A 24,387-nucleotide genomic window follows, 5' to 3' on the forward strand; every position below is an offset into this window, starting at 1 on the left:
ATTGCATGAGAAAGACATGGATTTAAATTCTCTGGGCATAGATACCTATTACAAAGCCAATTTCCAATATGGAATGTCTTTTTTTTTTTTTTTTTCAATAAATAAGGCAAAGAGGAGACTTCCCTGGAGGTCCAGTGGTTAAGAATCTGCCTTTCAGTGCAAGGGATGGGGGTTCGACCCCTGGTCAGGGAACTAAGACCCCACATGCTCTGTGGCAGCTGAGCCCATGAGGGGCATCTACTGACCCTGGGGGTCACAATGAGAGAGAAGTCCGTGTGCCACAGCAAAAGATCTGCGTGCCACAACAAGCTTCCTGCATGCCATGACTAGGACCCAACACAGCCCACAACAAGGTTCCTGCATGCCATGACTAGGACCCAACATGGCCAAAAAAGATAGATAAATAGACACTAAAAGAAAGAAACGTGACAGAGTGTTGCGGGAACAGCTCATCTCTGGACAGTGGGAACACTGCCACTGGTTTGATAAAGAATTGGATGGGAAATTACCTGAAGAAAAAGTTGTACAGATAAAGGACTCTAACACTTCTAGCCAGATCCCAGGCAAAGAAAGAATGGTCTAAGAGTGATCGTGAAACAACAAAAAGTACCACTTTTCCTAAAGACAAGATATAACTTTCCTGGATCTTTTTCGATGATATTCTATGGCTTGATAAATTATCTCCTTTCTTGCATGAAGACATGGCAAGAAGACTAAAGTAACTACAAAGTATTTACTTCCATACAGCAACTAGTTAACCATGGAATGAAGTTTAACTCAGCTTGAAACAGACAGTATAATTTAAAGCAATTTTCTCTCTTGGAATTATATTGCTTAGGCCACCTTGGAATTACATTGCTAAAGCAGGACAGCTTAAAAAAATATCAGCGAAATCATCAATCCCCATTTTATCTTGTTATATGAGTTTCTTTTATGTCTAAATCTCTTTACCATAACAACTCCTTAAAAAAGAGAGATACAAGTTTCCCCCCCTCCGCCATCTAAGGAGGAGCTATATATAGTAAGCAATGAAAGACCAAATGGGAAAGGGTATGAGAGAAACTGAAAACAGTCTATCAAGAACATGTGCTTACTGGATAGAAAATCAGGAAACAATACTTTCAAGGGTGTGTGCATGTGTGATGTTCATTGCTTAGTCTTGACTTTTAGTCTTCATTCAACAAATGGTCATTGGGCACCTATCACATACAAATGATTATGCTAGATATTCTATGAGATTGGATTCACACTATAGAATTATATTTCTCCTAATTCTGTCTTCTGAAATATTTATATATATGTTTACAAAGTTTCCTCTCTATGGCAATTAAAGGCTCCCTCCACTTCCCCACCTCCTAGCCACCTCAGACAGAGCTTAAGGCTGTTTCATAATTAGCTGCAAATAGCTGTGAAGAAGGCACATCCAGGAACATACATAATGGCTAACCTTCATGCATCTATAAAATATTTAGTGGTTCAGTATCATTTCTCCTATTTATATTAAATCTACATTTGGAGTGAGAAAGGAAGCAGGGAAGATGAAACTGGACCTTTTAGCTGAGAAATTTTGTTTCCCAGAGACTCAAGCCCTCCGGCTAAGAGTTTTGTTGTTGTTGGTGGTGGTGGTAGTGGTATAGGATCTATGTTGGTTTCACCATTTGGAGTACAAGTAAGGTCACTTTTAATTTTTCCAATTAATTACTTAAAACACTACCTCCTGGTATAACTAAGAGAATACTCAGCACCTGCCTCCTAATGACTTTCCACAATCACTAAGTAATCCCAGAACCTCACTCAGTAGGGGAGACAGTCTTGGTCAGGAGCCAGCATTTTCCATCCACTCTCCATACAACTTATTCTGCTTTATTTCCCTCATTCTGATCCCATCTGAGATGATTTAATTTCCTTAGCTGCCTGTTAATTTTATGCCTCTGCTACTAGGATTTAAGCTCCTTAAAGGCAGAAATTATGTCTGTTTTGTTTGTAGCTGTAGCCCCAGTGTCTGGGGATGAGATGAGATCTCCTTACACTGTAGTCACTCAATAAATATTTATTAAATGAATATTTGAAATTTCCAAGGCAAATAAGATACAACTAGGGAAAATGCATCTCATCTAGTTGTAAGCACTCTTGCTCAGTGCTACACTGCTTTTCTTAGTTCACACCTCTGGACATCTGCAGCAATGCTGCACACTTACCTTGACTAAGTAGCAACCGATCTTAGCTTCTAATCTCCCTGCTTTACACTTGTAAAGGGGAAAAAATAATTTTCCTTCTCTCCTTCTAAATTATTGACTGGAGCTCCTATAGCAACAGACAGATTAACAAGAGAATCTACCTCATCTTGAGTACAACCTTTCAGATTCCAAGAAACCACTGGATTACTGGGCCAGATCTGCTAAGCTGGACTATAAAAAAAGGTGAGCACCGAAGAATTCATGCTGTTGAACTGTGGTGTTAGAGAAAACTCTTGAGAGTCCCTTGGACTGCAAGGAGATCCAACCAGTCCATCCTAAAGGAAATCAGTCCTGAATGTTCATTGGAAGGACTGATGCTGAAGCTAAAGCTCCAATACTCTGGTCACCTGATACGAAGAACTGACTCATTGGAAAAGAGCCTGATGCTGGGAAAGATTGAAGGCAGGAGGAGAAGGGGACAACAGAGGATCAGATAGTTGGATGGCATCACCGACTCGATGGACATGAGCTTGAGCAAGCTCTGGGAGTTGGCGAATGACAGGGAAGCCTGGCGAGCTGCAGTCCGTGGGGTTGCAAAGAGTCAGACACAACTGAGTGACTGAACTGAAGTTCTCCCTCAGTTTTGTTGCCGGTTCTTTCCTGCCAAAAAATCTCAGTAATATCTCAGAAGAGATGTAGAAGATTGTCTATAGTGTTAAATCTCAAAAGGGAAGAGGTCAGGGGCTCTACTTTTTCCCTTTCAGATAATATTTAGCAAATTTACCAGTGACTAGTTTTGCTTATCAAAGCATATTTGGAAAAGAGGCTTTGAGGTCACAAAAGGTCCTCTTGCACAACTCCAGGGCAGTGGGTGTCTACTAAAATTATACTACCTGCATAACTAAAGGAGGTTACTCAAGGAATGCTCTCTCAACCAAGATTTGCTCTGAGGTGAATTTGTGTGTTCCTCTAGATCTAGCAGAAGATATTAAGAAGAGGTGGCAAGAATATACAGAAGAACTATACAACCCAGATAATCACGATGGTGTGATCACTCACCTAGAGCCAGACATCCTGGAATGTGAAGTCAAGTGGGCCTTAGGAAGCATCACTATGAACAAAGCTAGTGGAAGTGATGGAATTCCAGTGGAGCTATTTCAAATCCTGAAAGATGATGTTGTGAAAGTGTTGCACTCAATATGCCAGCAAATTTGGAAAAGTCAGCAGTGGCCACAGGACTGGAAAAGGTCGGTTTTCATTCCAATCCCAAAGAAAGGCAATGCCAAAGAATGCTCAAACGACCGCACAAATTGCACTCATCTCACATGCTAGTAAAGTAATGCTTAAAATTCTCCAAGCCAGGCTTCAGCAATACGTGAACTGTGAACTTCCAGATGTTCAAGCTGGTTTTTATAAAAGGCAGAGGAACCAGAGAGCAAATTTCCAAAATCTGCTGGATCATCAAAAAAGCAAGAGAGTTCCAGAAAAAAAAAACCATCTATTTCTGCTTTATTGAATATGTCAAAACCTTTGTGTGGATCACAATAAACTGTGGAAAATTCTGAGAGAGATGGGAATACCAGACCACCTGACCTGCCTCTTGAGAAATCTGTATGCAGGTCAGGAAGCAACAGTTAGAACTGGACATGGAACAACAGACTGGTTCCAAATAGGAGAAGGAGTACATCAAGGCTGTACACTGTCACCCTGCTTATTTAACTTGTATGTAGAGTACATCATGAGAAATGCTGGGCTGGAGGAAGCACAAGCTGGAATCAAGATTGCCGGGAGAAACATCAATAACCTCAGATATGCAGATGACACCACCCTTATGGCAGAAAGGGAAGAACTAAAGAGCCTCTTGATGAAAGTGAAAGAGGAGAGTGAAAAAGTTGGTTTAAAGCTCAACATTCAGAAAACGAAGATCATGGCATCCGGTCCCATCACTTCATGGCAAATAGATGGGGAAACAGTGGAAACAGTGGCAGACTTTATTTTTCTGGGCTCCAAAATCACTGCAGATGGTGACTGTAGCCATGAAATTAAAAGACGCTAACTCCTTGGAAGAAAAGTTATGACCAACCTAGACAGCATAAAAAAGCAGAGACATTACTTTGCCAACAAAGATCCATCTAGTCAAGGCTATGGTTTTTCCAGTGGTCATGTATGGACCTCAGAGTTGGACTATAGGAAAGCTGAGCATGGAAGAATTGATGCTTTCGAACTGTGGTGTTGGAGAAGACTCTTGAGAGTCCCTTGGACTGCAATGAGATCCAACCAATCTATCCTAAAGGAGATCAGTCCCGGGTGTTCATTAGAAGGATTGATGCTGAAGATGAAACTCCAATACTTTGGCTACCTAATGCGAAGAGCTGACTCATTTGAAAAGCCCCTGATGCTGGGAAAAATTGAGGGCAGGAGGAGAAGGGGACGACAGAGGATGAGATGGTTGGATAGCATCACCAACTCAATGGACATGGGTTTGCGTGGACTTTGGGAGTTGGTGATGGACAGGGAGGCCTGGCATGCTGCGGTTCATGGGGTTGCAATGCTGCGGTTCATGGGGTTGCAATGAGTCAGACACGACTGAGCGACTGAACTGAACTGAACTAAATCTAGCTGGGGCCCCCTGTGATGTGTGGTCAGTTTAACTCTTTAGAAATGAACGTATGAGCACAGTTGCTGGGACAGCCAGTCTTCAGGAGTCAGCTCACTGTGGAACTTGTCTCTCCAGGAGAAAGCCAAAATCATATCCGCTGCTGAGGGACTGCCTACATTAATGACTAATCTAGGTGGGAGGAGAGATTAGTCATGCCAACTTGGAATAGCTTTGAAGCTTCAAAATTCTCTGCAGAGTTGGCTGCCACTTTCATCAACTCTATACTGTATTCAACTTCTCCTTCTGACCAATTCTGCTTCCTATCCTTTCTTTCCTGGCTGCTTTTTCTAAAAGTCCTCCCAAATAACCCTTTTGCCTGGGGACACAACATCAGGCAGCCTGGTAACAGTTGCTATTTTTACTGTTGAAACTCATTATAATGGGAAATAATCTGTGACAATGTACTTAGACTTTATTTACAATTTGAAAATAGAGCTTCAATAGTGGGTGTAAACAACATCTAAGGTTTTGTTGGAATTTCTTGTTTAGTCGCTAAGCCATGTCCAACTCTTTTGCAACCCCATGGACTGTAGCCCACCAGGCTCCTCTGTCCATGGGATTTCCTGGGCAATATAATGAAATAAAAAGATAGATGAAAAGGGTGGAAGTGAAAGAAAAGTTCAAATCACCAGAGTAGATGAAATTAAGATGGAAATGTATCAGAAAAAGAGGCAAATGGCTTGCCCCATATTTTGCATGTTGTCCTGACTGGTGAGTCAAATAATAATTCACATTTACATTTTGTTTTAAAATTTCTAAAGAATTTTTATACACATTGATTATTCTGACATCTCAACAGATCTGGGGTGAAGGAGGTTTAAAAAAAAATAGTAGATTTGTAAGAATCAGTGATACTCTTGGAATACATTGTCTCTCTAACTGTAAGAATATGCCTTAGATTTATCATCTGTAGGGTTCTGGGAGAATAAAATAAAATATTATTTGTAAAATATTTACAATAGTGTTTATATTGATTAGTGTCTGATTAATGTTAGTGATTGTCACTCTCCATCATCATCAGCTCCCCAGGTCCTTTATAACATCCTTCCTGAAGACAGAGGGTAGAACTTCATAGTTCACTACTGTTTTTCGTATTTTGGAACTGATACTCAGGATGGGAAAAACTCTGCTGAAGACTAACGAGGTAGTGTTACAGGCAAGACTAAACCTCCTGAGTGTCTGTCCAAAGCCGGTTCCAAGAGTTTTTGAAATGTATTGGAACTCTGCGTGAAATCTAAGAGTCTGGCTTCTTCCATTTGGTAGATACCAAAACTGAGAAACCATGATAAGTGATATGATCTGTTTGAATGTGAGACAAAATGTTTAAGGAACTTCCATTCCCTGGATATTCAATCCAACCCATCCTGTAGCAAGGGTGAAAATAAACACTAGGTATTACACATTCGACAGGGCCAAGGTGAACTGGATGATTAAGTTAAGGGATCAGTTAGATCTCTGTTACTTATAACAGAGACATAAATAGGGTTCTCAATGTGAGCTGATTCACATTATTGACTCAATCCCCTCAAAGCCTCTCCCTGTCCACAAAAAAAGTGAAAGTTGCTCAGTCTTGTCTGACTTTGCGACCCCATGGAGCCCATGAATTCCATGCAGTCCATGGAATTCTCCAGGCCAGAATATTGGAGAGAGTAGCCGTTCCCTTCTCCAGGGCATCTTCCCGACCCAGGGATCAGACTCAGGTCTCCTGCATTGCAGGCAGATTCTTTACCAGCTGAGCCACAAGGGAAACCCTTGTCCATACTCCCTGTCCATACCCTTGTCTAAACCTCTTCCCTTTCTTCTTTCCCTCTCAGTTTTCTTATAAAATACTACATATTGCATGTGCTTCCTTAATGCCTTGGATGTGTTGTTCAGTTGGTTATTTTTATTTACTAATCTATTTACTTCTTGGTTTTTAAGAAGAAGGTTAATTGAGGAGATTTACACAGGCTTGTGAGGCGCTTTGGGTATTCATAAGCTATTAGCTTCTGAGATCCTTTAGTCCTGACACTGAGTCACTTTTCTTCAACACCTCAATATCTGCAGTGAAGTAAAGGGTGTGCAAAGAGTCTCTCTTATATCACTTAAAATACACATCTCATATTTTAAAACTGCTAAGAAAAGCCAAACTCACCATTTAGCAGTTTCTGGCTGGGCATTTCCTAAATCTTAATTTTTATCTTAACAGATGAAACTTTAGGTCTCCACTGCTAAGCGAAAAGTTGAAGAGCAGCTGAGCTGTTTTGTACCTTTATATTTGTTAAGAAACAAAAGCAACAGCAACAAATCTCTCAGCACCTATTTCTCTGAATGAAGATGGTGATAAAGACAAAGGTCTTGTAGGATTTTCTACTGTGGTCCTACTTAGTGGTGGCAAAGAATGCTAGCCATAGTAAAACAGGCATGTGTGGAACCCACATTTTTCTTCTCATTTTGTGAAAAGAGACGTCAGAGTGAGTAGGATTGAAAACAATGAGGTCCTTACTCAGGTAGAGCCCCGAGGAGAGAAGGGACACGCGGACACAGTGGGAGGGGATGAACTGCGCTCACAGACCCCCTCTCTACCTCTGCCTGCATCTCTACCCCTGCCCTGCAAGAAAAACATTAAAAAGGTTCTTCTGTACCATTTTTCCTAGGTTCCACATTCACGTGTCAATATGCAGCATTTGTTTTTCTCTTGCTGACTTATTTCACTCTGTATGACAGACTCTAGGTCCATCCACGTCTCTACCAATGACCCAGTATCGTTCCTTTTCACGGCTTCAATTCTTGATTTCCAGTACTAGCACTGAGAGATCATGGCAAACCATTTCACCAAAAATAACTGAAACTTCCCTACATTTTGTGTGTAATTTCCAGAAAGGCTAAAGAAGAAGAAAGGAAATGCATGTAATGATTTTCCAAGTCTTCTGTATTTTAGGACTCAGACACTCAGGAATCCTCCTCAGGGCTCTACCTGAGTAAGGACTTCATGGTTTTGTTTCGTTTTTTTTTTTCACTCCTACTCACTCTGACGTCTATTTTCACAAAGTGAGAAGAAAAATGTGGGTTCCACACATGCCACTTTCACTATGGCCAGCATTCTTTGCCACCACTAAGTAGGACCGGTCCAAGAGGGAGGGGACATATGTATACATATAGCTGTCTCACTTCCTTGTAGAGCAGAAACTAACATTGTACAGCACCTATACTCCAATTAAAATAAAGTTCAAGCCTTCAATAGGCTTTATTTATATGAAAATAAAAGTTTTGTTTCTAAAAAAAAAAAAGAATTGAAACCAGAAGGGATATCACAAGGTAAATCTAAGTGATGACCTTTAATGTTTCTGAATAATCTGTTTTTGTTGCTGACACCAATTTCTCTTTCCTGTTAATATCTCCCTCTTGGCCTCTGAACTGGAGATCCTGTAGAGGTCTCTTTGTAACTGTTTCATAAGCATGTCTTACATTTTAAAGTTTCTCATAAAAACAACAATAAATTACAACAAAGTTCAAACAGGCATGTTCAAATTTCATAGAAAAATTAAATATTTATTCCCTGAGGCCAAAGAACTTTATGTCGTGTTTAGACCAAGAATCAATTTTGGAAACAAACCGCAAGAACCTCTAAGGCATATTTCTAAAATGGAAATATTGAAAAAAAAAGTCCCTGTAACAGAACTACCACTGGAAAAGGGTACCACTATGAAAGGACTAGTTTCCTCATCTCAGATCTTTGTTCAGAGCTAAGATTTCTCCTTTGCCAACCCAAAGTGGGGCAGTTTTTGAGCCTTTTATTGAAAGAAGAGCCTACAGCTGACATTCAAGTAAGACTGTTGATAGCAAGGACAGGGTGATTTTTATTTCATTTACTTTGTTATGTTTTTTGTTTGTGTGCAACTTTAAAAAAAAATTTCCCAACATTTTATTAATGAAAAAATGTTAAATATAGTGAGAAGCTGAAAAACTGTTCAGATGAACACCCATGCACTCGTTACTAGATTTTAAAATTAGTGCTTTATTCAATTTATTAATATCATCCACCAACTGTCATTCTCGTCATACATCACTCCATCTTATTGTGTTGATGCATTCTATACTAAGTTGTAGAATCAAATACTTGACACATGTTAACAGGCGCCGTTAGTTTTCTTGTTTTTTGTTTGTTTTTGCCTGTGCCTCGAGGCCCGTGGGATCCCAGCCAGGGATGGAACCTGCACCCCCTGCAGTGGAAATGCAGCACCGGACCGCCAGGGAAGTCCCAAGTTTTCTTGCTTCTATTCATTTACAGTTCTGACTATAAGAAAACTTTGTAAAGAATTTAGACATGTTGAGGTAGATCCATAGCTCTGGTCCCCATGCTCAACTTCTACAACTATTCTGATGTATCAGAGCAGACGGTCTACAGTGATCCAAAACAGCTATTAAATTACTCCTCCCTGCTGCAGCGGCATGTCTGTGTGAAGGCAGATTTTCTGCCTAGAGAGCAACCCCAAAAACCAAATCCTAACAGATTATAGGCAGAACCAAATATGATAATCCAGTTGTCTTTCATTTAAGCCAAACATAAAAGAGATTGGCAAAAATGTATGAACAATGTCACTCTTCATTATTTTTTTGTTGTTTTTCACAGTTACTCTCCATGTTAATTTAATGGCTTTATGATTGCCATTTAAAAATAAATCAATAGTACTCAATTTTCTCAGTGTTGATTTCTAATATGATAAATATAAACAAACATAACTTTATAAACAAATGCTCTCTGGCATCTTTAGGAATTCCCTACTTGGTGCCTTTGGCTTTCTGTCTTACAGAAATGGGTTAAAATCTTCTGTCCAGAGACTTCCCATTTTCTACCACTTTCAGCATTCTTGTGGTATTATTTTCTTTTAATACTTTTATATATTAGAAGTATAAAAGTAATAAAAGTATAAAAGTAATACTACTATACAGTAGCTATATAATGAATAGTGTTATTATTATTCCTGTCATCATTATTACTGGTATTTCAGTAGAATTTGGAGTGAAACAGGAGTTTAATCACATAGTCAAAAAAGCTACCCATTTAAAATAAAAATTCATAACACTGAAAATATTATTTTTCTATCCAACATATAAATTGGGGTGTAATTTTTAAGAGAATCATTCCTTTTATGAAAGAATTAACTGATGTATATGAGATAGATAAATAAATATATCCTTTAATATAATTTATATATGTATGTTCAGAGATTAAATGTGAGAAAAAGCATGAAGTAGTAGGAAAGAAGCAAAATTCAGGAGTTTCAAAAAGTTACTGCTTAGATGTGTGTTTTACATTTTTGTGATTGAGCTCTCCCATTGAAATCGAAGTCACATCAAAGTTATTAAAAGGTTCTTTTGGGTCTGCATATTGCTATGTTGCTTCATTTCATTCAGTAATAAATTAAAAAAATATATCTACTATGTTAAAATTTTTTAGCTAGGAATGTTGAGAGACACAAAGATGCACAAAACATACATTTCTCACTCACAATAAATTTACGATTCTTTTGATATATAGAAAGTATAAACAAAAATTTAAAGTAACAATTATAATGGGATTTTAAAATTTTCTTTTCCTTTCTCCATTTCTTTTTTCTTTTTTTCTGTGGAAATAAACAAAGACTAACTAAATGAGAAAAGCAAAGGCTATTTATTTAGAGCTACTACCACAAGAGAGTCAGACACTGTTATTTGCATTCTGGCAAAGACTCAAAAGTTTTACAGTGGAAGGCCTCCGCTCTGTTGTAATCGGAGGCTGTTGGCATAAAGAAGCTGTAGGTGGGCCAACTAGAAGTAGGGCATCCTTTGCCATTGGGAGAGTACAGATCTGACTTTCCCTGGTTGGTGCTAAGGTGAAAGTGAGGACAAAAATTAGAGATGTCAATTATTAACCAAACCCTGGTCATTTGGGGTGGATTGTTTAGAGACATTATTGCTTAGTTTCCTGGATTGTTACTAGAGATAGTCATCTGACTTTCTATACGATCCCATGCCCCCTGCCCTGGAAGCAAGGAGTCAACTACTGGACCCACCAGGGAATTAATTCCCTGACTTCTCGTAAATCTCATTTGTAGCAGGCTAGCTTCCTGGGCTGGTTCTTGTAGATAAGGACTTCGGTTTCTGGGCAGATTCAAATTCTATTTTTATAAAAGGTCTGGCCATTTGTATATTTATCTTTCCTCCCTCTCTGCTCTCTCCTTCCACTGATTTCCCTGTTTCCTCTCTTCCCTGTTTCCTTCCTAGTTTTTTTGTTTGTTTGTCCCCCCCGCGCCCACCCCCCCTCCCCCCGCCACCCCTGCTTCTGAGAGGAAGAGGGAAAGGAGAAAGAAGAACGGGCAGAGAAGAAACAGAAAGAGAACAATGATTGGATAGAGTGAGTCTGGGACCTAAGGTGTTATCAAAGTGTCTCCACAGAGAGGTCAATAAAGGACATGTTTAAAAGGAGGGACCCGAATATTCTGTTAAGTTATACACTGTAAATACCATGTGTCACTCTCTCCCTTCCCCCTCAAGCTGCAGTCCCCAACTACTGTGTCCAGAAGACTCTAGTAAAAAGTACACCTGTGTATGTGCCTGTGTGTATCATTTTGTCAAAAACGAGCAAGTAGTTAAAACTGCTTGCACAGATACTTGGATATGTTAGGTAGGTTAATCTTCAATTAGCATGTTCTGCCATGCCAAATGAGCACCAAAGTTCATCGCTGACCACAAATAATTAAAAATAGAAAGACAAAATTGGTTCACCTGAAAAACCTCAGCACATACCCCTGAGGTATCTACAAGGAGCAACAAGTTGACTGTGGCAGATGACTTGGCCTCACCTCCCCCTGCTCATTCCCAGCAAACTGTCCTTTTCAGAACTGCCCCTCTGCATGAGGAAGGCACTCTGTGTGGCATGTCAATCTGCCCTTTAATGCCAGCCCAGCCAAGCTGCTCAAGTTCGTCATCTTTGGACTGTGAGTTACTCTAGTTTACAGTTCCCAGCCCTGTAGTAACTCCACCAACTCAAAGTGCTTTCCTCTGACCTCACTGCAAGATTTTAATTTTAGACTTGTAGCTAAAACTAACAATCATTTTTATAAAGCAAACAAAAACACCCTCCAACAAAACTCCCAAGAAATAGGAAAGGCCAAGAAAGTTTGATTTAGTTCCCCCACAAATTCAGCTAAGATCTTTGAGAAAGAAAACCATAAGAAAAAGAAAAATTGCTAAAATCCAGCTGGAGGCTTCTGATCCACTGAGCCATTCAAAATAGAGTCCATCCATTTTCTTCTTACCAAGATGGCTATTCACCACCCCCACTTCCATGGGGAAGGAGAAAGGCAGTGTCCTCCAACATTTTAGAATTTGAAATCCATTATTTGATTTCTAAGCCACAAGCTGCCCTCCTAAAATCTGTGCCTTATTTATTTCTCTGAATTTTAATTCAGTTTCAAGAATATTTTATTAGAGGAGAGCATACCAAAATGACTAAGGACACTGGGGTTGGATGCCATGGTTTTAAATCCTGACTCTATTGATTACTAGCTGTATGATCTTGAATAAGTTTTTAAATTTATCTTCACCTCACCTCAATTTTAGTCATTAATGAAATGGGATAATAACTGTTCCTGGGTCATTAGTTTTCTGCAGAGTTAAATGAGATGATTTATGGAAAGTTATTGGCCTACTGTCTCTCCAGCATATACCAAGGTCTCAATCAATATTAAAATAACAATGGGGAGAAACTGGAGAAATGGGAATCATTGCTTTAAGGAATTTGGTGTTCAAGAAGCAAATGTTAGGAGAAAGAGATGTTCAATTAAGCAATGTGTTTCTTTTAAGTTTTCTAATATTGATATTTCAAAACGATTTGTTCTTTAATTTCTTACTCTTGTCAAAATTTAATTTGCTTGAACAGACACTGAGTTTCATGCTTAGGGTATTATAGGTATTATTTATATTTTCTATTCCTCTCAGGGTTCTTTAAAATTATAATAAATTATTATTATTATTTTTTAATTTTATGGCTGGGGATACAGTCTCTAGGCTAAAGATTGATCCTAAAAAGTGATTGATTATTAGAAATATTCACAATAAAGTCATGTTTCTTTCTTCCAGTCATGTATAACCATTTGCCTATTTGATTCTGAGGACTCCCAAGTTTATTAAAATTGTTATTGTGAGTCTGAATGGTCCTATCAAGGCGCCACTCTTGGTCAATATTATTTATTAAGTGTTTTGAAAGGCCCAGGATACTCAAGCAACAACATAATTAAATGTTACAACAAATGATTATCATGGCTCTAAACATAACTGTTATCTCTGGACCACTAGCTTGTCTGCGAACTTCATACCAAAAGAACAAGTATGTGGTCCTGTTCACGTCCATAGTCTCACAATCAAGCCCTGTGACATCTGGTAGGTGGTTGATATTTATTAAAATGAATGAAAATAAATGATCACAATTCCCTTTTTAAAAGCATGGCCATTATGGAACATCAGAGATTGGAGTAAAATAAGCCTATTCTCATTAGACTAAGTAATAAGGTTTCTTTCCTGCTGTGGAGTATTGTGAATTTTGAATTAAAAAGTGGGTGGTTTGGAGATGAAAGGTTATTCCAGAATACTGAATTTATATAAAAAGCCCAATAACTAAGGTAAAAGAAAAAAAATCAAAGAATTCACTTTTTCCTTTACTAAAAAAAAACTAAGAAACTAAAATTTCACTAATAGATGTTGCTTGACTGAAATATAAGAAACATGAAAAATAAAGAAGTATAAAAAACACTATGTTCTAGTTTATTGTTCTTATTTTGAATGTGATGTTATGCTCTAAGGTTTGCTATGCACGTATCTATTCATACTCTTATCCATTTATCTCTTGAATAACAACAAAAATACACACTGAGTTCCCGTAACAAGCAAGTTTCCAAACAGACTCTGTCCCAGTTTCATGCAGAATCTGACTTTGTGAGGCAGTCAAGATGGGACAGGTACAGAATGAAGGAACATGTGAAAAAAGCAAAGTGGACATGTGAAAAGGAGGTGGGTGCTTTGAAGAAATGGGATCTAGCTTAGCTTGTGGGTCAAGCAAGCCTGTCTCAGGAAGCACTGGCTTGAGTAGAGGTCAAGGGTGATTAAGAATTTACGCTATAACAAAGAAAGGATGGGTATGCAGACACAGGGAGCTGAATGGGTCAAGTCCCTGTTAGAAAGGGAAAGTGGCACATTGGACGAATTACAGGAGAGAGGGCTGGTGTGGCAAGATTCCAGAGAGTGGGGCCAAGCATATGGAGGGATAGTCGTCAGGGATGGTCAGGACCTGGGCCACAGTCCCATAAAGACTTTCTGTTTTCCTTATCCTTAGAGGAATGGGAAACACTAAACATTTTTGACAGGAATGAGATTGAGTGAGCACAGCCATATTTCTATTTTGAGATAGTCAATTTAGCTTCATTTTGGAAAATAAATTATAGATTTGAAGGACCTAGTAATAGGCTATTATAGGACTCTAGGTGAGAGAAGATGGCAGCTTGGGCTGTGTTAGCAACCATGAAGATGGAAAGAAGGCATGGAATGTAAAAGATATTCATAGTAGATAGGCTGTGAAGGAACCAGAGCAGTAAATGGAAACGCAGGTTGGTGGACAGAGTCAGGTTTGCCCCAAGGAGTCTGGTTTATATAACTGGGTAAATGATTATGCTAATTCCACTGAGATCAAAGGCAGCACACAAGAACCAACAGCATGTTCTCCTGTTCATGACAGCGAATTACACAATCACTTTTGACTATGCGATATGTAGAGTATATTTGATGTATCCAGGTAGAGTGGAGGATTGTAGTCAAGTCATAAAATATTCAATAAATGGGCCTGGGTGGCTGGTAGGTGGGTGTACCTAGTGGACGACGGGGTGGCATAATCTGATAGCACAGACTCTGAATGATCAGAGCTTTCGAGGTGGTAGGATAGACATACACATGAAGAACTTACCTGCAGTAAATGTGACAAGTGCTTCAGTGATGATCTAAAGCACGGTTGTTCTCACAATAAAACAAAATGTTCAGTTCAGTTCAGTTTCGTCGCTCAGTTGTGTCCGACTCCTTGCGACCCCATGGACTGCAGCACGCCAGGCCTCCCTGTCCATCACCAACTCCCGGAGTTTACCCAAGTTCATGTCCACTGAGTCAGTGATGCCATCCAACTATCTTATCCTCTGTCCTTCCCTTCTCCTGCCTTCAATCTTTCCCAGCGTCAGGGTCTTTTCCAATGAGTCAGCTCTTCGCATCAAGTGGCCAAAGTAGTGGAACTTCAGCCTCAACATCAGTCCTTCCAATAAATACTCAGGACTGATCTCCTTTAGGATGGACTTGTTGGATCTCCTTGCAGTCCAAGGGACTCTCAAGAGTCTTCTCCAACACCACAGTTCAAAAGCATCTATTCTTCGGTGCTCAGCTTTCTTTATAGTCCAACTCTCACACCCATACATGACTACTGGAAAAAGCATAGCTTTGACGAGATGGACCTTTGCTGGCAAAGTAATGTCTCTGCTTTTGAATATGCTATCTAGGTTGGTCATAACTTTTCTTCTAAGGAGTAAGCGTCTTTTAATTTCATGGCTGCAGTCACCATCTGCAGTGATTTTGGAGCCCCCCAAAATAAAGTCTGCCACTGTTTCCACTATTTCCCCATCTATTTGCCATGAAGAACAGAGCGTACTGGCTCTATCTCGGAAACGGGTCCAAAGAAGACCTCCCAAATGATATGAAATTTTAGCTACTAGCACTCATTTGAGCCATTGCTGTTAACATACTAATTATAACCCAAAGGTCAATTCTTGTAACAAGAAATATGTCCCCCGTAATGTTCAAATTAAGTCCTGTAACAAAGATGACTTTACCTCCAAACACTTCTTCTGTTGCCTAAAACTGTGCTTTAAAAAAAAAAATAAAGCCCTTAATCAGACTGAACCATTTCCAACGGATTCAAAGCCTGAGAATTCCCATGTTTGGTACATTGTTTCCAACACCACCAACCAAGATGATGAATTCCCTAGAATATTCAAAATCCACTGCAGATTGCTAAGGAATTAGCTAGGGGTGCCGTTGTGGGCATGCCTGTCAGAGGAATAACTTTGTCCTCATAATTGTTTAGCTCTCGCATCCAAGTTCTCTTCAAAGCCTTGACATCACTGGATGCACATGGTTAATGAGAAAATGCTTTGCTGCGTTATTTCTGCCATACTTATGGTTTCTGGCAAGTAATTTATTTACTCACTATGTTGTTTCTGAGCATTACAGTGTTCTTTACTCACTTTTAGTATGTAAAATGTTTTAAAAACCTTGCAACCATCGAAGTAAAAGATACAGCAGTGTCTCACTTTCCAGCATTGCCACAGGGCTCAATAATCTATAGATCATGTAATAATTTCATTTAGCAGCACAATAAAAGTCAAATTAGTTTCCATGAGACAGTTATGTATGATAATCTGGACTACTGCGGCCTCCGACTGACTGTATTAGCATTGTAATGTTATTTGCATTTCTGGGATTCTGGTAGAATTTTTTCTTTCAGTTTATATTTATTGAATAATTATGAAAACTGAGTTCTTAGAGTCTAGAAGAAGTGGATTTATACCAAAAAAAAAATTAATGGACAGTGATAATGATCTTAACTTCCAATGTATCACTCCCTCCTTTAAAGAAGTTACTTCAACTGCCTGGGTTTCAAAGTAGTTGAAAATATTTCTTAATGAGTTTGCAGCTAAACACTGCCAGCTAAAGCTTACTTCTCTACTGGTGAGGGCCAGCATTTGCCAGAGGCTTTCAAAACCATGGGTTAGTTGGAGTTGATACAAAACTTGAGTAGTAAGAAACTTGTTTACCTGCCGAGGACTGATATGGCTGCTTAAAAAAGGAAGGGCTTTTCAATGCAAATCCCAAACAAATCCTAGGGGATACTTCTGTAGAAACTGGCAAGCTTAATATTTATAAGAAAATGCAAAAGACCTAGAATGGCCAAATAATTTTTTGATAAAATAACAAAATTGGAATTCCTATTGTACCTAATTCAACACTTATACCAAAAAGCTAAGGCAAATAATCAAGAACAGTTTGATTTTGGAGAACAGACAGCATGTAGACCCACTGAACAATACAGCCCAAAAATATACTCCAACTACTATGTATCATATTGTACACTTTTAATACACACATTTTATTATGTTTCCATTGTACCTCAATAAAAGCGTAAAAGAGGAGGAAGAGGAAGAAGACGACAGGAGAGGAAGGAGAAGGAGGAAAAGAAAAAGAAGAAAAAAGAAAGCAGGAGACAGAAAGATTAGAACTTGGGCACACTGCCCTGGAAAATGCCGTTCAAAATATCATAGTAATGAGTAGGTATGTACTGGAATACATAAAACAGGGGCATTCCTATTATTAATTGTGGGAGAGCAGGCAAATTACCTTATCTGAACTGTAACTCTCTCAGCTAAAAATAGAGGCAACAATGGCTCTTCTCACAGTGTTGTTATGATACAGAACATGATTTATCTAATATTCTGGACATTCTATTAATGCTTAAGTTTAACTCAAGGTTTAGAGCTAAATTTCCAAAGTATCAGAAATACAGCACACAGAAGTGAAGAAAAAAAAAATGACACTAGGAGAAAATAAAGAGCTAAATCCAGAGAGCAAGAAAGTTTTCTGCAGGATAACAGAGTAGAGTTTTGTTTGTTTGTTAGGTTTTGTTTTTTAAATAGGGCTCTTCTGTTGAAGAAGGAAACAAACAAACAAACAAAACCTCCCTCCTAAAGCAAGAGAGAATTACTGGGTGTATGATATGTGATGCTTGGTCCTGGATCGATTCTGGTTTGGACACCTGACTACAAAGGCATTTTGTGAACAATTAAAGGAATTTGAATATGGGCAGAATAAAGATAGCATTAAGGGATTGCTAACTGTATCCACTGTGACCAGTTATTGAGGTGAGATGGGAAATGTTCTTGCTCTGTAAAACTCTACACTAAAGTTAAAGAAAAACAGGATTCTGGGTTAGCTGTCTCCTACTCAAACATATAAGAGAGAGAATACTGTCTCTATGGAACTGTCATGTGGAAGCAGTAATATTTTGCACCTCTTTGAAGGTAAAGAAACTGTAAGAAAGTTGTTCATACTCTTCTAAATTTGCTTTATAAAGCAAGTCAACCATACACTACACACTATGATGCTCCAAACTGGCTGCCCTTAGACATGGCCCAAGTTCACTGGCTGTCCCTGAGTTCCATGTTTCGATATGTTCTTATCTGCTACAAAGCTTTCCTTCAAGTGCATTGCAATGGAGAGCCCATCACTCTGGCTGAATTTTCAGACTAATTGGCTATAATCCACAATCTTGTATATGTGTTCCTCCTATACCTATCTTTTGATCTATTGATCAGTCATCCATCTATCAATAATTTAAGGGTCAGGTACAGTCTGGTGTATCCTATGTGACAAAAACAACAACAACAACAACAACAATGAAATAACTCTTCATAGGATTAGCCAGCTGTTTCTCCATGTTTCCAAAGCGCTGTAGCTCATACTTTCTATTAAGTCACGTGGGTAATATACTGAGCTATATTCCAAATTGTCCAACTTTTTTTTCAAAACTGACACCATTTGTGGTGATCCTGGACCAAAGAGACTGACAATTAGGAAAGCTTCCCACCTTAAGAAAAACAGAAAAACATCAACCTAGGAAGTTTCAGTATCAATTATTACGGCCTCAGAGTCAGCTAAAATTCAGTTTTCAATTTCTAAATACCAGGTCATTCTGTCTGCTTCCCTGTTACCTAGGAGCTCCTGCGATGGCAGATTGCTCATCTCCATGCTTCGGTACACCTTTACAGTGTTTTTTCACCCTTCTTACTTGCAGCTGCCGCTCTTCAGTTCACCCAACAGCATCGTCTGAGTATCCTGTTATCTCAGTGCTGCCGTGTGTGTCCAACTCAGCAAAGCTACGCACCAGAGAGCATCTTTTCAGGGCTGCGAGACTGGACTCCATAGCAGGAACCCAGTGAGCATGATCCTTCAGGGGCATTTTTCATTAGGCACAGTGGAAAATGAAGAAAAGTAAAATACGCACTGTGTTTGCTACCCAGCATACAGTTATGAGAGGAATGGAAGGATGCAGGTGTGATAAGGGGAGGAAGAGAAGGAAAGAATTAAGGAAGAGAGGAGAAAAGAAAGTGAGGGGATGAGGGTGGGAAAGAGAAACAGGGAAGGAGAGAAGATGGAGCAGATTTATAGAAAGAAATTTGACTTTATTTCTCATTTAAGACTTCACCTTCTCGAGGAATTTACCTCCCCAACAGAAAGCAAAACAATGCTTGACAATGCTCACTCACCATTCTGTGAATGTTGGAACTTTGGTCTATGTTCTGCTTCATTGCTAAACAGGTCCACCCACCTGAGTATAACTATCTTTTAAATGTTTCTAATTATATATAGAAAAACAACAAAACTGCTTAGGAAAATGATTGAAAAATATCCTGAAATGAATGACCTGGAGTTTACCAAACTATTACTAAAGTGTGCAGAGAGACAAAGTGAAAGCACGCTATATATACTGTGTGCAGTGCCAATTCTTGCCTACTAAGAGCATGGTAGATCTGCAGTTGGGGGCATCTGTAATGAATTCTCTCAGCTTTAGTACATTCCAGACCTTATTCTGATTTCATGCCTTTTGTTCATTGCCTATACTGTTCTTAATCTTGGCCAAAGTGGACTTTTTTTCATGATTGTGGCTTTTACATTAAATGCAGAGAATTCCCAGTCTTTTAGCTCAGCTGCAAAAATATCAAGATTTCAAGACACATATTCTTCATCAGCTATAAATCCATAGCCCTGTTTATCTCTCTTCTGATTTCCTATTTTATGTTAAATGCTCCGTTTCTGTCAGTCTTCCCTACAAGATGACTATAACCAGATACCCTCAAATGACAACTTTCTTTGCTCTGCCTTTGGATGTGGTGGTTGAAGACACTGTGTAAATTGCCCTGTTTTTGGATTTGAAGAAAAGATTTTCAACTTGGGCATTAAGTGAAAAAACCTACCCTGTTAAGCAGAAGCCAATGATTCGATACAACTTCTCTTGCTATGCTATAAATTAACTCTTCTCTTTCCCCTTTAATGCTATCTCTTCACCTCCAGCAAGCAGCTCTGTTGGCATTGGTGAATTTTTTTTTTTCTATTTAGAATTTTCAAGCTCCAGAGTACAGACTGTACTGTCATGGGACAGTAGTTTCTGCGTGTATGAGGCATGGTGTCTGGTGAAATCCCACTGGTTTTTTAGGGGACAATCAGTTACTCAGAAGTCATATTATGTGGCATTATCAAGAATGACAATTAACAACAAGTCCTAGAGATTCTGAGAAATCTGTGCCACAACTACTCAGAATTTAAAAAGTAGTATTTATAGTTACTCTTCTATGACTCAAGTTCTGTGTATTTTATTTTAAAAATAAGAATGCAGCCTGGGTCATGATAACCTCCTGAAACAATATGCTAAAACAAGGATAAGCAGCATAAACATTAAAGAAAAATTATCACTGTTTAGATAAATATAAGGACTTCTCAGGTGGCTTAGTAGTAAAGAACTTGCCTGCAAATGCAGGAGATGCGAGTTCAATCCCTGGAGTGGGAAATCCCTTGGAGAAGGAAATAGCAACCCATTCCAGTATTCTTGCCTAGGAAAACCCATGGGGTCACAAAAGAGTCAGACACTACACAGTGGCTAAACAACAAAACCACAATAAATATGAAATCAAATGTTTACTATTTCTAATTCTCCTGAATTCTTAAACACTTTTGATAGGGAACAATTTTATTCCTGAAGGGAAATTTGAGATAACAAAAACAAGAGCATCACCTAGATCTGAAAAGTACATATTCCTGAGATTCCACTTCAATAGGTCCATGATTGAGCATATTGTACAGGTTATTCTGATGCAGACTCATCACTGACTGTTTGCCTTAGGTTACAGAGCTCACTAAGAACAGAATGTGGACCAGAAACAAGTTGTAATATATTTTACTAATATTTCTATTATGACATCTAAGGAAAAAAATACAAACACAGTCATTTCTCTTGTACTGCCATATGCAGAGGATGAAAAACTTAAGTCAAAGATAAAGCCCTGTGCACCAGGTGAGATAATCTAGACGTGGGCAGCTTTGGGAGTAAAAGGATCTAAACAGTCCAATCCACAATCACTGGTAAACTGAGTGAGTTGGGGAAAGAATGAGACTAGAGGTGGAATAGTAGGGGTGGCAAAATTCAGAGTAACAGAAATAGGGGAAGACTTTGGAAGAAAGCTGAAGCATCAGATATAATCACAGCCTATTGGGAACAATAATCAGATGGTAATCATCCAAGGAAAGCAGACACAGAGGTGGAAGCCAAGCCAACCGAGAGACACAAGATGCTGTAGGGAGCATCAAAGGGTAGAAAACCAAGATCTGCAAACAATGGTCTTACGGCACAATTCCATAGCATGGGCACGACTGCTCCACTTGGCCTTGGAAGGTGCTTGTCAGCAGGGCAGGACTCTCATTTCCCACCTCCCCTCTCTGTTCTTTAAGGGGACTGGGAGAGCCTCTGACATCAACTTGAAAACTGTTGCAGGACTGGTAGATTAAGTTTAATTTTTCACACATCAAACATCATATTTGATCTCTCTTGACTTCTTATAATGAAACAATATGAAGAGAGAAATTTTAGAACCCATGAATAAAGTAATACTAGCATCATACAAAAAAGCATAAAGTAAGGTTTTATTCCAGACGGTCCTAAAATGGCTGCCTGTATCTGAACACATGGTACTTTAAAGAAGAACTGGCAAATTTCACTAATAGCCAAAAGTAATTTATGAAAGGCCTGAAAACCAACCATTAATGGAAAGGAAATGAGAGAGAGAGAAATGTTATTGGGTCGAAACAAACAAAACTGAAAACTCCATCCACCACATTCACACTGATGCTCTGACACACCTAACGGCTAGTTTTATTGGACTAAAATTACCTCACAGAAACAAAAATCAGATTGAGACATTCTGAAAAGGGACTAAAACCTGTGATTTATTTACCAAAAAAGGTCCAGGGAGAGCAAAACTAGGTGAAAGGATCTCTGACTTCTTTGGTTCTAATCCTTACTGGGGGCAGAATCAAAAGGACAGCTAAAGCAGTTGTACCAAATCAGTTCAAAATATAATGAACGGCATTTGCATCTGATATAGGCCAGTCACTCTGGCAGACGGTAGAGAATGCAGAAGAATAAAGTGCCATCTATTGGTGTGAAACCTGGGAGCCTCCCTGAGTGAAAACTGGTTCTCAGACTTAGAAACCATGGAGAGACCAAAAAAAGAGGCAGTCCACTCAGATTGGTGGGTGGCAAAAAATCTTCATACGAGGCTTATGTTGCACACCACAAGATAAGTAATCTCTGCACTGACGTCCAGAATCTTCAGAGTTTATGTAGAAGCCTTAAAGGGATTGACTTCCCTGGTAGCTCAGATGGTAAAATGTCTGTCTACAATGCGGGACACCCGGGTTTAATCCCTGGGTTGGGAAGATCCCCTGGAAAAGGAAATGGCAATCCACTCCAGTACTATTGCCTGGAAAATCCCATGGACAGAGGAGCCTGGTAGGCTACAGTCTATGGGGTCGCAGAGTCAGACACAACTGAGCAACTTCACTTTAAGGGGGTTAAGTCACATATACTCTCCAAATGGTCTCAATGTGGGGGAACAATGGGTGGAATGCATATTTCAAGAACAGAAGATCCATAAGGAGACGTAATTGCCTAGGTCCAGCTCAAGGGTCAATCTATAGTCACATACTATCAACGACCATCAATGACCTCCTGAAACACCATCCCCATTTTAAAGAGCTAGAACAATAAACAGTCACCAACGACATAAGATACATTCTGGCATGATGGAAGACACATTATAATGCCATGGAGTAATCAAATGGCATCTAGAGGGGGGAGATGGGCAGAGAAATTCACAGGGGACAGTGACATCGGCGGCCGTGGAAGATGGAGTTTCTCCAGGTGAGCTCAGGGAAGAGGGAAGGGGAGGAAAATCCCAGGTGTGGGGACCAGCTCCTGGGGAAAGCACAGAGCATGGGCACATCGCAAACAGTAGGCAGTCTAGTGGGGCGACAACAGAGCACACATGAGGGTGAGAGGGCGTTACACTAAGTGAAGCAAATCAGACACAGAAACAAGTACCACACGACGTCAGTTAAACGTGAAATCTAAGAAATGCAGTGAATTAGCAGATGTAACAAAAAAGAAGCAGACTCACAGATATGGAGATTAAACTAGTGGCTATCAGTGGGGAGAAGGAAGCAGGGAGGGGCAATATAGGTGTAGGGAATTAAGAAGTACAAACTATTAGGTATAAATAAGCTATAAGGATATACTGTAAATACAAGCAACATAGTCAATATTTTATAATAACTACAAATGGAGGATAATCTTTAAATATTGTGAATCACTGTATTATACACCTGTAACTTAGATCCAAAATCACTGCAGATGGTGACTGCAGCCATGAAATTAAAAGACGCTTGCTCCCGGGAAGAAAAGCTATGACCAACCTAGACAGCATATTAAAAAGCTGAGACGTTACTTGGCCAACAAACGTCCGTCTAGTCAAAGCCATGGTTTTTCCAGTAGTCATGTATGGATGTGAGAGCTGGACCATAAAGAAGGCTGAGCACTGAAGAACTGATTCTTTTGAACTGTGGTATTGGAGAAGACTCTTGAGAGACCCTTGGACTGCAAGGAGATCCAACCAGTCCATCCTAAAGGAGATCAATCCTGAGTATTAATTGGAAGGACTGATGTTGAAGCTCAAACTCCAATACTTTGGCCACCTGATGTGAAGAAATGACTCATTGGAAAAGACTCTGATGCTGGGAAAGATTGAAGACGGGAGGAGAAGGGGACGACAGAGGATGAGATGGTTGGATGGCATCACCGACTCCATGGACATGAGTTTGAGTAAGGTCTGGGAGTTAGTGATGGACAGGGAAGCCTGGTGTACTGCAGTCCATGGGGTCACAGAGAGTTGAACATAACTGAGTGACTGAACTGAACTGAACTTAGATTAACCATACTTCAATTTAAAAAAAAGTAGAAAATGTAGCCTGTGACCAAGTTGCAGTGGTTACCAATCCTGAGTGTGGGCCCTGGAAGAAGAGGTATGTGTGGTGCAGAGTTAGAGGTTTTAAATCTGTATCCTGTCCTCCAGTTTAGTAACAGTGTGATTTTAGCAAGTTACCATCCTACGCAAGCTTCAGTTTTCTCTTCTGGAAGTCAGGAATAATAAAGCAATTCCAACTTCATGGTATGATTTAAAGGATAAAATGAAAATTTTACCTAAAGAATTAAGAACAATGCCTGTCATATAGAAGTATACTAATTAATGTTAATAACATGTATAAATAATTTGTTAACTATTAATATGCATAAATAATACATTAATAATATGTGTAATGTTAATAATGAAGAACTTG

The sequence above is a fragment of the Capricornis sumatraensis genome, chromosome 4 (genome assembly GCF_032405125.1).
Source record: "Capricornis sumatraensis isolate serow.1 chromosome 4, serow.2, whole genome shotgun sequence".
NCBI classification, from domain to species: Eukaryota; Metazoa; Chordata; class Mammalia; order Artiodactyla; family Bovidae; genus Capricornis; species Capricornis sumatraensis.